At 37.8% G+C, this 13,170-nt stretch overlaps 1 long non-coding RNA gene across 1 annotated transcript; it reads left to right on the plus strand.

Moving 5' to 3' along the window:
* Positions 1-7,841: 7,841 nt before the first annotated feature.
* On the plus strand, positions 7,842-9,187 carry LOC128286740 (uncharacterized). Its single transcript, XR_008277408.1, has 2 exons — positions 7,842-8,804; positions 8,922-9,187. It is a non-coding gene; the product is annotated as an uncharacterized LOC128286740 (long non-coding RNA).
* Positions 9,188-13,170: the final 3,983 nt, after the last annotated feature.

The raw sequence follows: 13,170 nt of genomic DNA on the forward strand, positions 1-13,170 counted from the left end.
TCACGTAACAATGAGAATAACTAGGCAACATCACTGGTTGTAGCAGCAAGACTTCGATATTCAGCCTCAGCCGTTGACCGCGAGATGACTTGTTGTTTCTTGGAACACCAGAAGATAAGTGTGTACCCAAAATACACACAGTAACCCGTTGTAGACCGACGATCATCAAAATCCAGCCCCCAGTTAGCATCGGCATACCCAACTAACGAAAGTCAATTGGAAGGTCAAAAAATAATCCTATAGTCAAGAGTACCACATAAATATCATAAAATTCATTTTAAGGCAACCAGATGAACAATAGTGGGTGCATGCATGAACTGACAGATACGATTTACAGAGTAGGAAACATCCGGTCTAGTCAGAATCACATACTGTAGAGCACTTGCCAAGCTTCTGTACTCAGTAGGATCTTGAAGACGTTCCCCGTCATCCTTAAAGAGAGGAGAGGAACTAATCATCGAAGTATGAACACTCTTTACATGAGTAATAGAGCTTTTGTCGAGTAGATCACGAATGTACTTCCTTTGGCATAGATGAAAACATCTGTTAGCAAAATGAGTAACCTCAATCCATAGAAAATAACTGTAACATCCCAAACCTGGCTTAGACGTTATGGCCAAATTTATGATGTCATATTGGAGTGAGTTTGAAAAACCTAGTTCTATTAGAAAAGTCCATTTGAGTTAAAACCTCGTTTGTGATCTTTATGAAAAGCTAAACTTATATTATATTCACTTGTTAAGTTACAGGTTTGTCTAGCAAAACATGTTTTATACCAAAACCGTTATTACACTTCAAAACTTTGTTCATTACGGAAGCTTGTAAAACAAGTTACGTAGTATGGTAGCTGAAAATCATTTGCCTTTTGAAAACTAGAGTCCTACTACTAACAGGTTTAAGTTAATTTAAATAAAACCCCAAATAAAAATAAAAACTTAAAATGACCTTATTACATAAAATTTACCCAAATAAAACTACCTTTACTAGAAATCAAAAACTAAAAACATAAACAGTGGTGTGGTCATTTCCGAGTCCCTCACAGCACTAACCCACCTAAGGATTACCGGCGCAAATAAGCAGAAGAGTGAGTTTATAGAAACTCAGTGTGTAACCCCAAATTATCAAATAGTAAATCATGTAGTGTAAACAGTCTGGGCCTAAGCCCTTATCAGTAGCAAAATTAGTGTGGGCCTTAGCCTATTACGGTAATAGTATCAGTGTGGGCCTGAGCCCAATTCAGTACAGTATCAGATATGCAAACAAAGATCCTACCCATCCATTCTCTACACTCCACTCCGTCCAACCCTACACTCTATATGGGGATTAAATTGACCCACCAATCCCTACACTCCAGAATATAGCACCGGTTGCGGCACTAAACAGTATATGCAGTAGAGCTGCCAGTACAATATGCTTCTTCCAAATATATCAAACCCACCCCCATACCACATGTCATGTCATAATATATGCGTGTATGAAAAATGTCATGCTCGAATACAGTCAAATATAGCATAGGGGTATAATAGCCATCTCATCAGTAAAGGATCTAAATGTACTTACTGACCCATTAGTATGCCCACAGTCGTCTTAGGTGACCAATGCAACCTTAACAGTCAAATAGTGAAAATAGGCCCAAAGCCCATAATATGGCCTATGTGGGCCCACACGCTTGTGTGGCCCAATATGCCCAAATAATGGCCTTGGCCGTGTAACCTACACAGCTAGCCCAATTATCTCTACCCAACAGTGTGGTTTTGCCTGTGTGGAACCCATGAGCCCGTTGGCCCACACAGCCCATTTCGACCCAACGTGGCCCAAGACGGCCTAAACCCATGAGTTTGCTCACGGTGGCCTTTTCAATCACATGCTCGCGCTTATGCGTTTAGCTGACCACAGGAGCGAGCGCATGCTTGTGTGGCATCGATGGTACCAGTTTTTCGGCTTTTGACGTGTCACAATTGTAGTAGTGTGATTACACACCTGTTGCAAAACGTGCCCTAGTCCAAGAGTTTTCCTCAAACCTTAATCAAAAGGGTGATTGGCCTTGCCAGAACCGTTGACGAAGGCTGGTTTACTGTTCCAACCGAATAACTACATTGACTACATCCCATTATCGATGACCAAAAACACATGACATGAGACTAAAATACAGTTGATGTGATGTCTCGTGATAAGTTTTAAATTTATGATTGATCATACTTGAAAACTAACTATTATCACGATAAAGGCTAGCGCACCTATCGATCAGTAGTATAGTTTATAGCAAGACCGGAATGTCGAACCCACAGGAACTAAAAGTACTAGTATTAACTCTCTTTTTATTATCTAGCCTAAAAATAAAAGGGTTTGCTTTATCTAAATTAATTAACTAAACTAAGAATGCACAGGAGGAAAATTGGGGAAATACTTTTGGGAAAAACTGATTGATTTGGACAATACCCAAGGGAAAATCCACCTAGACTTCACTTGTTATTTGACTCTAAATCAGACGATTTAGTCACTTGACTTGATCCGTAGAAATCCCTAAGTTATATTATTATCTCTCTTAAGACTAGCAACGTCTAGCCCTAGGTTGATTAATTAAAATCTCTTTCTAATTAAAACCCCTAGTGTTGCATTAACTCAATCAATGAATTCCCTTACTAGGTTTCACCCTAATCCAGCAAAATTATGTCGCCCTATATCTAGGAGTGCAATCAACTCCGCTTAATTATGCTAGATCTACTCTTAGACAGGGACTTTTGCTCCTCTGAATAATCACATCAATACTTGAATCAATATCCTGGAATATTAAAGTAAGAATTAAGAACTCATAATTAAGAACAAGTCAAATATTTATCATATAATTTAGAAAATAATAACAAGATCCGTCTTAGGTTTCATTCCCCTTAGGTATTTAAGTGATTTAGTTCATATGTGTAAAAGAAAACATCTCATAAGAATAATGATAACAAAACATAAAGAAACCCAAAAATCTCGAAGGAAATTGAAGGGAGATCTTCAGTCTTGAAGGAGGATCCAGCTTCTGAGATGGATCAATCGGCTTCCTTTGAGTAATTCCTTACCTCCTACTCCGTGTGTCTCCTTTAGTCCTCCTCTAGTGTGTTTAAATGGGCTTTAGAATGCCTCCAAGCCCTCCAAAGTGTCTTTTTCCGATTAGAACTAGACTTGGGCTTGACAGGGACACGCCCGTGTACGAGTGCTTTAAACAGTGTTAGAGTCTGTTGAATAGACACGGCCGTGTGGTCTACCCGTGTAAGAAAGTCCAGGCCGTGTTAGAGTCTGCTAACACTACACGGGGGTGTGGTATACCTGTATAGGGAAGTTTAGGCCGTGTTGATTTCCCACGTTGGCCTATTTTCTTCGTTTTTGGCCCGTTTCTCTCTCTTTTTACTTTCCTATGCTCACCTAAGTATAAAACATGAAATTAAAGGATTAGGAGCATCGAATTCACCAAATCTAAGGAGAAATCATCCATAAATGTGCTAAGCATGGGATAAAAATATACATAAATTACGATTTATCAACAGCTTATTGAAAACACAACCCAAAGTTAAGAGAAATAAACAATCAGCTAACACCTTTCTAATTAAGTCACGCTCCAATAGAACCCCATTATCGTAAACAAAATTACCTTGATTGAGTAAAGGGGAAAATGTTTGATTGCTCAGTAAACACTAGCAATTCCCTCACTCTCCAAGAACCTCCAGAACCCGAAAGAAACACCATGCCTAGGAAAAGGGCAGTAGGAATCGGCAACAAGGGAAAAGAAAAGTATTCTGCTTTTAGCGGTGCAAAAGTACTTACCGACTTGTCGAAGAACAACACCTAATCACAACCAAGGGATAGAGTATTCGGTCTCAAAAGCCAGACAGACAGAAATAAACTTTGAAGAACTTGAGAGTCAAAAGAGGAAATATGTTATATTCGGTTAAGGGAGAAGAATAGAGAAAAGGTGAAGAAAGAAAATGTATTCGGTCAAGAGGGGTAATGTTGGTGTGACGGAAAGGAATAAAAGAGGATTTTTGGCCTAAGAATTATTACTAGGGAAAAGAGAAGCAAAGGAAAACGGTGACCAAAATGCTACAAGAGATTAATCCCGAAAGAGACCAAAAATGACCAAAATGAATAACCAAAACCAAAAAGTTTGTGAATAGAGAAAAGAGCCAAAAACAATGACCAACCTCCTGTTTTTGCTCAAAAGCCAAAAATGCCAAAAGTGAGAGTCCACAATCGGCACAATCACACTCCTCACCTAACTCCTCAAATCACTCCCACTAAACACTATCCATATCCCTTCAAAACTTATAACTTTTCTCCCCGCTACACTCCTAAGATTCGGCTACATACTCCTCACTCCCTTCAATACTCTCAACCACCCAAGAACATCATAATCCTACTAACAAACAACCTCCTGAACGACACAACAGCAAAAAGACACCCCTTGCGCGCAGGGAGACTCGTACTCGAGTCCCTTGCCATTAGTAACACGCCACTATCCTTTGGATCAACAAGCTTTTTTTATGACATAACTGTCGAGGCCGTGTGAGGGACACGGACCGTCGACACGGTCGTGTGTCTAGCCGTGTGAAAACCTATGTAGGTGAGAATTAGAATTTTATTCCACACGGGCGTGTTACCCTTTCACAGGGGCGTGTGCCCTATTTTAAAAGCAAATTTCTTCAGGTGGGTTTAAGGACCCGGAATGGTTTTGAGTAGTCTTCAACGATCGATTTGGGGCTTATAGGCCCATAATAAGAAGTTTAAAGTAGAAATTGAAAAAGTTTTAACTTGGACTGAGTCTCGGTGACTTGAGGTTATTCCAATGCATGAGATCAAGTTAGGTAATGCCTTGTACCCCACCCCGGCGTGGATTACGGGTATAGGGTATTACAATAACCTCCCCTCAATTAACTAAGGACCCATCATCAAGCAGCAATGGTTCAATTTAGTAAAAACCCAAAAATTTTGCTAAAGCCCAGGTTTGAACCCAGGACTTCTCACACCTTTTAAGACCCCCTTTAACCATCAAAGCAAACAAGCCAACATGCAACATAACACACAATTTAATCACTAAAAAGTTAGGGCGTTAGAATAACAGAGATCACCCATATCTTTAAGAGAGAACTCCTCATTCAACTGTTGAACAAAACTATTTATACAGGTAGGATCACTTCCGGTAATAATGATAACATCAACATACACAAGAACATACAGAGTGAGTGAGGACGTATCCTTAACAAACGAATTTGCATTAGATTTGGATAGAAGAAAACCAACAGAAAGGAGAAAAAACTTTAATTTTTCAAACCAAGCATGCGAAGCTTGACGTAGTCCATACAAAGCCTTCTTTAGACGACATTCCAAAGGTTTGCCATTAGATTCGTACTGAATATACCTAAGAGGTTGTTGCATAAACACTTCAGCAGTAAGATCGCCATTTAAAAATGTATTATTCACATCCACCTAATGAAGTTGCCAACCTTTGGAAATAGCAACAGATAATATGATTCGAATGGTAATAGGTTTTATTACCGGACTAAACGTTTCTTTGAAATCACACCTAGGTACTTGAGAATATCCTTTAGCTAATAAGCTAGCTTTATGACGGGCGATCGTGCCATCAGTATTTTTCTTCACCTTAAAAAACCATTTATAGCTGATCACTTTATGATTATGAGGTACTGAAACAAGATTCTAGGTGGAGTTATTAATGAGGGCATTGTACTCAGCCTGAGTAGCAGCATGACAATCTTTGGCAGAGAAAGTCTCCTCAATCGTATGAGGCTCTACAACTTCAACAGACAGAGCCTTGGACTTAAAAACACCAGCCTTAAAGCGTGTAACCATCAGATGAGTATTTGTTGGGGGAAAAGTGGAGGACAAAATAGTAGGAGAATCGACTACGTTGAAGGGAATTAGAGGGAGATTGATAGTACCGTCGTCTTCAGGAGTAGAAGGAGGAGGGTCAGGAGCTGAACCCAAGTTATCCAGAGGAGTGGCAAACGTTAAGGGTGAGAAACAGAAACCAGGAGGTGAGGATAACTCAGGGGTTTGAGAAAATGAGGGCTTTATGGGTCGATAACAAATTGGCTTGACTATAAGAACATATGTCAAAGATAGAGATCCACCAGACAACGAAGATGAGGGGAATCCGCACGTAGTAGATGGAGGAAATAGAAACTAGTGTTCATCAATCACAACATGATGAGAAACAATGATTTTTCCATCCGGTGTGAGGCAGTAATACCCTTTATGTTGGGAACTATACCCCAACAAGGTTGAGACCGAAAATCCAACTTGTGATGTAGAAAGGGGCACATAGACGAAAAACAACAGCAATCAAATACTCGTAAGTGATCATATGTGGGACCTTAGCCATGCAAAACCTTGTATGGAGACTGTCCCTTTAGAATCACGGTAGGAAGGAAATTGATAATATGAACAGCACAACAAAATGCATACCCCAATAATCCATAGGAAGATTTGTTTGGGCCAAAACCGTAATGCCCAAGTCGACAATATGCCGGTGCTTGAGCTCAGCCACCTCATTCTATTCCGATGTGTGCGGGCATGATAGTCGATGAATTATCCCTTGAGTTGCCAACACAGACGTGAAAGCTCGAAACTTTCCTCCCCAATCACTCTGAAATTGTTTGATATTTTTCTTAAACTAATTTTTGGTTAACTGCTGAAATTGAACAAAGCAATCCACTGCCTGAGATTCTTAACAGATAAGATATATCCAAGTAAACCACGTACACATGTCAATAAATGAGACATAATACCAATTTCTTCCACATGGCACTGACGCAGGTCCCCGTAGATTAGAGACAACTAAAGCAAAAGGATCAGTGTATTCAATAGTAGATAGCGAAAGGGTAGTTTATGAGACTTCTCTTTTTCGTATGCAGTACACACAGTATCAAGATAAACTTTATTAAAAACAATATTACACATATCTAGAACAACCTTAACAACAAAAGTAGAGGAATGACCAAGATACTTATGCTATAGAGTAAAAATATCACCGCTGCCAGCCTGAGTCGGAAGCCCAACATTAGCAGTAGAAGAGTTCACAACAGACAGAGCAGTCGCAGTCAACGGAGAAAAATGGTAGAGTCCATCACGAATGTGGCCCTTTAGCAAGATTTCCTGAGTCTTGATGTCCTTGATAACACAATAAGTCAGATGAAATTTAAAAATACATCATTGTCAGTGGCAAATTGAGATACAAACATGAGATTCTTCCGTATGGTTGGAACACACAAGACATTAGATAACCGAAGCAATTTATGCGGAGTAGATAATATAAAATTTCCAATAGACGAGATCTTGGTAGGAGTCCCATCTCCCATCAAAAGAGAAGATTTACCTAAATAGGGTATAGATCCGTTCAAAGTAGAGGTATCGCAACACACATGGTGTGTAGCCCTAGAATCTAGATACCATGGCATCGTACTGATGGGCGCAAACTATGTAGCATAAACATTAGACCTAATAGAATTGGACACACAAGGCGCATGGAAATCAGATATATGAGGTAGCCCAATGTAAGGGTCTAAGCCAGTGCAAACCCGAGCTCGCAATTTGGTTCACCAAAGAATGAACGGTCCAGACTCATTAAATGCACCAGCACCAGAAGGCCCAAGCTCGCGTCCAAAACCACAAGAGGGTGCAATCCTCACATTATTTGAATTCGGCCCATTTGGTAATAAATTACCATGTGACCCAAATGAATCATAACCACCCCCAAAATTTTGATGCGGGCCAAACTTCCTACCACGCATGAGAGGCCCAAATGAATAATCATTTAGTCGAAATGCACCTGCAGCCGCAATTGGAGACCCTCGGCCAACATCAAATTGAGCCTTTAACCCACCGTGGGGCCCAGCATATTGACTTGTGCCATCATCATAGGTAACAAATGGGTTAGAAACCCTATTAGTCATATTTGTATAACGCGGTGCAGTAGAATGCCATTGGTTTCCACCATGAATAAAATATTGCGGCACTAGTGAGGGAGAGCCAACAAATGGACCAGGGACTGGCATCGGAACAAAGAAGTCACTAGCCACGCCCTGACCAGACCGGGCATCCCGATTGTAACCCCTATCCACAGGCGTTAGACTATTATAGTCCCGATCATATCTGTAATAGCATCTCTGAGCCACATGTCCAAATTATTTGCAAATTTGACACAGAATGCAGGATCGGAACCCTCTCCCACGACCTCTAGAGGGTGGGCGACTACCACGCACTGAGTCAACCAATGACGGCGATGGACCAGATTTCAGTAGATTGGCATGAAGAGACACGTCTTGTACCGCACGCATCTGATGGTTTTCATACTTAATCAACACATCGACGAGGCGTTAGAGTGGCAGAGGCTCTGACGAGAACGATGCTAAGGTGAGAACGGCATCGAACTCCGGAGGTAAGCCTGCAAGAATGATTTCTACTTTCTCTGCCTCTGAGGTCCAAGATCCAGAGGCCTCAATCAACGCACTAGTATTTTTTTACATTTTCTATGTAATCCTTGATTGAAAGGTTACCTTTCTTAAGAGAATGGAGTTCATGACGGAGACAGGAGAGCTTCGCACCAGTGAGAGCAGCAAAAAGGCACGTGGCAGTTGTCCACACATCACATGCCAAGTGAGCCTCTGTAGAAGAAGACAAAAATGGGGGAGAAATGGTTGAAAGAAGCCAGGAAGCTAACAACCTATATTGTTGAAGGAATGCCGAGGCATCTAGATTTGGAACAAGAGAGCCTTCCAAAGACGTCAGAAACCGCGGTGGAACAGGTACAGTACCATCCAAAAAACCAGTTAACTCGTATCCTTTAGTGATTAGTCTAATATGCTGCTTCCATCGAATAAAATTGTTGTCGTCCAATTTTACCATCTCATGTCGTGGAAAAGATTAAATTAGCCGAGCACTGTTGAATGTCGAATAGCCAGGCTCGACAAAAGCAGAACCAGCAAAAGCTGTGGTAGTCATGGAGGAGAACATGAATTAAGGCCTCAGCACCTTAGGCAACTGATACCATGTTGAAATCTTAGGTAATCTGAATCTAAAATCGGAACAAATAAAAGTAGAAAGAATAGTATTAAAAATTGTCCTGTATTATTTCTCTTATCTTTGAATACTACAACTAAGGTATTTATAGAGTATTCTGTTTTGGTAACTGTTGCTAACAACATAGTAGTTTTGAATAACAAATTGAATAACAAACTAACTAATTCTTTATCAGTATATTCTAACACCCACAGTTTAAGCTCAAAGTGAGCATCCACAGCTTCATCATTGAAAACCAGTTTGGCAAGAGCCGTTTTCCCCATACCTCCTACTCCAACTATTGGAAGGTGGAACGACAGAAATGTGCAAGTGTCCACAATCGCAACAAGTAATAAACTGACAAGTAAATGTCAAGTTATCGTACCTACAGGGACCTGTGAAAAGAATTATTTATGAATGTTATTTAAAACACTTTGGTGAAAAAATATTTTGTTTGAAGAATGTGATTAAAAACTAAGATTTTAAACTAAGTAAACTAAAGAAATAAATCTCAAATGCATGATTTCAAAATATGATTTAATCAAGATGACATAATTGTGTTGGATTAATTACATTTCTTTAACTTAGAATTATTAAACTCATGTTTATGTTGTTACGAATAAATTCACGACAACTCAGTAATTTACTAACTTTTGAACATACTCAATTACACAATTCCATTCATCTCTTAACATATCCCTATGTTAATTCAAACGATTAAACATATTTTAATAAGCAAACATGTTATGGCACATACATACTCATTAAATTGAACTAATCTCTTACATATCCCTATGTCAATTCAAACGATTAATTAAATTCAATAAGCACATAAAAGACTATGTGAGGTAATAAGTATCCTTACCTTGAAACAGTTTAATCACAATAATCTTGCAAGTTATGCAAGGCAAGTGTATCACTAGATACATTGTTAATTTAACCTTTAGATACCTTAGAAGAATAAACATGCACTGATTAAGTATTGTGTCCATTAATTACAATTTCAATCTGTTTAAATAATTAATTCATTAGTTCCCTCACAATTATAATACAAGAATAACTTAGGCATGATTTTACTTAATCAAGCATTTTACCGAGACCTATAACAGAATAAATACAATTTTAATAATTTAAAAGGACGAAACCAACACGAAATAAATTCAAGCTAAGCTGATTAAATTAACCATTCCAACAACATAAATATTCATAGATATGTTCATCACAAAAATAATAAAAATTAAAGAGATAGGGAACAAGAATCAAATCCAGTGTTTTTCCGTGGCTTGACTAGGTTGCTCCGTTCTTCCTTCTTTGTTGTCCTCACTGATCAAGGTTGTTATGAACACTCAATTGCTGCTCCAAAATGGCTGAAGAAGAACCCTCTCTCAAGGGGGGAAATCAGCAAAAGAGCAATGGACTTTGAATGGGAAAATGAGAGGAGAAAATGAAAAAAGAGAGAAAAGATGCGAATGAATGAGGGATATCAGCCAAGGGGGTTTTTATAGCTGAATGTGACAGCTAAAATTTGCTAAAAATAGCAGCCAAAGAGTCACCCCTTGGCTGGCCACCTATGTGGCAAAGTTGATGGCTTCAACTTTGCTAAATATGGCTTTGCGCAAATCTACAAAGCCACCAATTGTGGAGGTGTTGATTTGCAATTTGAACAAGTTTTCAAGGGCTTCTTTGCACCTTAAATAATCAGCTAATGAGCTGAATTGGGTCAACAATTGGACGGTTTAGGGCTGTCCTTTTCTTGGCTGGTTCGGTTCACTTGGTTCGGTTCAATCAGACCATTTTTTCATAATTAATTAATAATAATTTATTAACCCAAATTAACTTGGATATAAATTAAAATTAATTATTTTATGAATTAATAAACATAATTTTGGACCGTCTTAGTCTGGAAATTAATTTTCCTTGGTACTTCAAATTGCTTCTCGGTTTTGTGCTTCTAGCAGTGTCTGCTGAGCCATTTTTCGCCCTTTGTGCAATTCTATCGAAAATAGCCAAAATTAATTATAAAATTAATTAAAATTCAATATGTTCATAATTTAAGTACAATTTAATTATTTTATAATAATTAATTTTTTGAAAAGAATTTAACCAAATTCGCATGAATTTAAGTTAAAAAGGGTATCAAAAAGTGTGTAAATTTTTGTGTTTCCACACCCCCAAACTTAATTCACTGCTCGTCCCGAGTAATGCATGGAATTTGAAAAGAATTTATCGGAAACACCTTTGAAAAATTCCTTCAGAACAACATTTTTTTCAAAATTATGAATTTAATATACCTATGCTAAAAGACAAGAAATTTGATAATTATGCTACTTAAGTATACATATCATTCAAATTAATCTCAACAACTATTATGATAGCAAAAATTAGACTAGATGCTTCCTAATAAAGTCATGTTAAACCTTACCAATGTAGTTTTATTCCCTTATTCAAAATTAAGCTGCAATCATTAAGTTTAACTTATGTTTTCATATGTTGTACGTAGCAATTTCTCTCCACTAATGTAGGTAGCATTAGAACTTTGAATCAATAGGTCTTAAACAAGGTTGTAACGTGGCTGGGCTTAGGGGTAGGTAGAAGATAGATAATTTTTAGGCTACAAACCCTAGACTCAGCTTGCATCGAACCTTCGAAATAATTACTTTCAATACATCAACTTTTTTTGCTTTCACATGCTCTTTTGTACATCTTATTTTAAGAACTCATGCTCTTTTTTCTCTTTTTTTCTTTTTTTTTATAATTTCGAGCATTTTACTGAATGTACTACAATTTTAGAGCATTTGATACTTCTTTTCAACTCCCCCAAACTTATTTTTTTAAATAATACTTTGAATAGTACCGAATCTAGTGTTTCAGACAATTTTAAGATAGTTAAGAGAGAAGTGATGGCTAAATTTGCAAGGGTTCAAACAAAATTAGGCTATATAGTCTCAAAGTTGGGTTTTCAAAGGATAAAAATTTCATCATGGTTGGCTTGAAAGGCTCAAACGGTCCAAACAAAAGTTGCCTAAATCATTTTCAATGTTCCATGCTTCCTAGAATTTTGCCTCAAGAAACTATTAACTCAATTCTAAAGACTTAAACTTTCAAACATGCCTAACTTTCGTAAGGAACTAAAAATTTATGGTGCGATTTGCATGCTTTATTAAAAATACATTCATATCATTATTAAGCTAACATAATAATTTTTTGAAATAATAGAACTTTATTTATATTGAAGCTAAGCATACTTCACAAAATTTCCAATTATTTGAACAAAATATATCCTAATCATAATTTAAAGAAAAAATTTATTCTGAGTGGAAATAATTCAATTTTTTGGTTCCCCTACTTAAGATGAACAATGTTATTGTTTAAAGTGAATAGATACTATACACCAAGTAGGATTCTAAAAAACAGGAGGTGAGTCAAATTTACTGCTTAAGTGCTAAGCTCTCTCTACCTATTGCCATACTTTATACTTTGCCACTTGTTTATTATTCATGATTTCCATCTCCTGCTTTATTGTGCGAAAACAAAAATTCCTACTTAAGCTTAATCCTATAATGACCTAAAAACAGAAAAAAATAAAGTCAAGATCCTCCCTTTTATTTATTTGCAGATCCTTCCGAATTCAACTCATCTTTTGCTTCACCATTCTTGCCTTTGCATGAATCGCTTCGCTTCTTCTTCGATAATGGACTCCATGGTTCAAATATAAAATTTGGAAATTCTGGCACAAAAATAAATGGGTCATTGTAAATTTTCTTTAAAGCACTTCTCATCAATTCATCCCTTATTTTTTAATATCTCCAATAAGCTTGTTGCTGCCATTGCATATGCTGCATTTTGTCCATCAACTTTGACAGCTCATCTTGAAGATCTGGGCTAGGCGGTTGAGCTCTGAATATTGAAGTTTCGTTATCAGGTTCAACTTCTGGTTCCATTAGTTCCACATTATCAAGGACTCCAGCTGATTGTATTGGCTCGATCTCTGTGGGATCTTCTTCTTTTTCTTCAGGATCCTCACTTTCTTCAATTCGCTACTGTAGAACAGAATCTCTAGCTATTCGATACTGGCTATAGCCTGTCTTCTTTACGTTTGCAAGAATTTTAGCT

This window comes from Gossypium arboreum, chromosome 2 (genome assembly GCF_025698485.1).
Source record: "Gossypium arboreum isolate Shixiya-1 chromosome 2, ASM2569848v2, whole genome shotgun sequence".
Classification (NCBI taxonomy): Eukaryota; Viridiplantae; Streptophyta; class Magnoliopsida; order Malvales; family Malvaceae; genus Gossypium; species Gossypium arboreum.